Source organism: Triticum dicoccoides, chromosome 3A, assembly GCF_002162155.2.
Source record: "Triticum dicoccoides isolate Atlit2015 ecotype Zavitan chromosome 3A, WEW_v2.0, whole genome shotgun sequence".
In the NCBI taxonomy this organism is placed as follows: domain Eukaryota; kingdom Viridiplantae; phylum Streptophyta; class Magnoliopsida; order Poales; family Poaceae; genus Triticum; species Triticum dicoccoides.
This window is the reverse complement of record NC_041384.1, coordinates 750,558,914-750,562,210: the sequence shown is the minus strand read 5'-3', so window position 1 is coordinate 750,562,210 and position 3,297 is coordinate 750,558,914. Positions and strand designations below refer to the sequence as shown.

Sequence of the window (3,297 nt, the reverse complement as noted above, 5' to 3'; positions counted from 1 at the left end):
GCCTGCCAAACGCCACATATGAGAGATATGCAAGCGGCGTTGGGTGTGGATGTTAGTACCAGCATACCACTGTTGTTACACCAGCGGCAACGGAATCTATTGCCACTAAATACATTTTTTGAACGCCGCTCGTAGGCATTTATGAACTTATATCTTACTAGTTTGCCTCGCATGCTACTAAGTTGCATAGTTTCTTGTTGAGTTATTCTTCCATTCGCCAATATCCTTTTGATTTTAACAATCTATTTCCTTGGTCTTCTATCTGTTTTGTAGAAATTGCTAAAATTATTCAATTCACATTCATCCCCTATGGTCGATATCTTTTTTTAGGACATTGCTCTGTTCGATATCTGATTCTACAAGTTTCTACCACTAAACATACTCACCGACTAGAGAAATATATACTAGTTCCTTGTGTTCTGGGCCCATCAAAAAAAGGACTGCCGGTATAGTTAGGTCGATTCATTCATGTCGTATAAGGTTGTTTTTTTTAACTTATAAATCACGAGGCCATGCAAACCTAAAATTACCAGATCAATATCACACATGAAAAAATCGGATAGAACACCTAAATTTGGCAATTGTTATGTATTCTTAGATGCATGTCACACGAAGATTTTATTATTGGATCACATCATTTGTCCATTTTTTGACATGATTGTTCAGTGCAACTCTACCAACAGACACGACACCTACAATGCCAATAGTATGGGACAGGGTTGATACACCATGAGGCTGTGAGTTTCGCTCCAAACAAATCTTTGCACGTCAGTTGGCAATTTGACAAATCGCACTCACGGTCGATAGAAGCAATTAGATCCTTGCATGTTTTTCCTTGCGGGTGAACTAGATCCTTGCATTTATCTGTAAATAAAAACACACACCATAAAAAGAAGTCCAAATTGGGAAAAATATGAAAATATTCATGATGTTTAAGTGATAATATTATCCTACTTTGGTTGATAGGAGAATGGAAACATATATAGGGATGGGGAGATCAATTTCTTACCAATATGAATGGAATTTCCTAGGTGCACAAGCACCATAAGGCAAAGAAGAATAGCTTTCCCTTCCATAAGAGAAGACACAAACTTCTTACTCCTGACTCGGTTTGGGCCTCTAGAAGCATTGTATCTTTATATATAGACTAATGGCTATAGAATATTTAGTCCCATCTCGCTCAAAATGAGATCACAAAGATTTGGCCGTCTCACTATACTTAATTTGTAAAATATGGTTCTATCTATAAGATGGTATCCATTTCATGGATGTTATCTTTCCATCTATGCAAATATAAATTTAGAAGATATTCTTAATTGTGTGACATTAAATGCGATATCATCTCAAATATAGTATTAAATACCATATCTCTTGAGTACTAGCACATTGGACAAGGTATAGAGTACAACTGACCGTCACCTGTCAATTTTCACTAGTATTGGACGATGTTGCTACACCATCACCTGTCAATTCTGCACACACAAAAAACTAGCTCCCAACACAAATGATGTCACGGAAAACCTATAGGTATTAGTGTATCATGTTTACACTGGGAAATCATGCACTGAAGGAACGGATAGTTATACGTGAAAGGAATATTTCATCCCAGTTTTTGGGTTGTAGTTTTGAAGACTTGCAGTCATGCGGTTAACATTGCAATTATGCACTGAAAGAACAAAAATCAAAGACCCTCCAGAGAAATCGGTCCAACTCAAGTGGTAGTCTATCCGAATTCTTAAAGGATGGTTGGATACTCCCGAAATATGGCAAAAGTAATATAGAACAAAATTGACGCATGGTAGGCAGATCATTCATTGATCCATCTGTTGCCGTTGATTCCCTACCCTTGTGTCAAATAGACTATGATCAGCCACCGACATTGAGGTTTCTTGGATGTCTTACGATTGTGCAGTTTCAGTTTAGTCTTTTTTTAGGGAGAGAGAAAGTTTCAGTTTAGTCATCTTCATAGGTAGAACAGAGCAGAGCTCTTGGGCTTGGTTGGATGTGGCACTCTTTGGCTTGGGCATAGCCTCATTGTCCCCTCTGATGAGCTCAATGCTGCCCTCCTGGGAGATGGAATAATGGCCTTGGTCGTGAACGGCGATCCTGTAGAGGATGCCTTTGTCTGCAGGAGGCTGTTAGCAACAACCGGTGTGAGCGCCACTTCAAAGCCAGCCTATGATCCCAACCCCAGGTGATATGCGAAATCCATTTCTTTTGCTTGCATCTGTACTGTGTTTAAAAAATTCCTGAACGGGCTCGGTGCCTGACTCTATCAGGTCAGGTGTGCATAGTACTACACTTCAGGTTCTTCCTACCGGATTCAGTTCAGGGCCTATCAAGCAGATGAGGAAACAATCCATGAATGCAGAAATGTTGAGCGTGCCAACCAGAAAGCAGAGTGGACAGACAGACACATGGTCATCTCCAATATATAATACCTAAATAGAACATCTTCACTATGTTATTTCTCTTGACATGCAGCCTATCCATCTCAGCGGCCCTGCCACATCATTGTTCAGTTACCGGGTTACTAGAGAGCCCGACCACAAGTTGCCACATCAACCGTACTATAGAAAATTTTCTTTAAAGGCCTGGTTCCCGCGTATATCCTTGATAACCCACAAGTATAGGGGATCAATTGTAGCCTCTTTCGATAAGTAAGAGTGTCAAACCCAACGAGGAGCTAAAGGTAGAACAAATATTCCCTCGAGTTCTATCGACTCCAATACAACTCTACGCATGCTTAATGTTCCCTTTACCTAGAACAAGTATGAAACTAAAAGTACTTTGTAGGTGTTGTTGGATAGGATTGCAAAATAATAAAGAGCGCGTAAATAAAAAGTAGGGGCTGTTTAGATGAAGACACAACTAAGTTAGTTTTAGTAGAGAGCTTTTCTATACTTACTAATAGCAAGGTGTGTTTTGCTAATTTTTTCATCCGTTCACCTATATTATAATTGATTTTATGGTATTTTTATACTTTTGAAGGTGGTACTAATTTTTAAATTGAAAGAAAAACGATTCATTGTATGTCCTATGGGTTATTTCTCGTCCTGACTGCATGGGCTACCCTGATGTTTTTCTGTTGGGCCGTCCATTCATCACCGCGTGTGCCGAAAAAAATATTAAATTTTTTGCTCTGGTGAGGGGGCGAACGCATGACTTCAAGCTCCTATCCCAAGGACTGCAACCAACTGAGAAATCATAAGCTTCTGCTCCCAAAAAGGTTCGTTGCATATTGAAATAGTCTCACCTCACTTTTTTCACATCAACTTACAGCAGTTTATATACCCA

At 39.4% G+C, this 3,297-nt stretch overlaps 1 long non-coding RNA gene across 1 annotated transcript; it reads right to left on the bottom strand.

Annotated features, from left to right (window-relative positions):
- Positions 1-599: 599 nt before the first annotated feature.
- Positions 600-1,106, bottom strand: LOC119273641. Its single transcript, XR_005134930.1, has 2 exons — positions 1,010-1,106; positions 600-864 (listed from the first exon to the last, which is right to left on the bottom strand). It is a non-coding gene; the product is annotated as an uncharacterized LOC119273641 (long non-coding RNA).
- Positions 1,107-3,297: the final 2,191 nt, after the last annotated feature.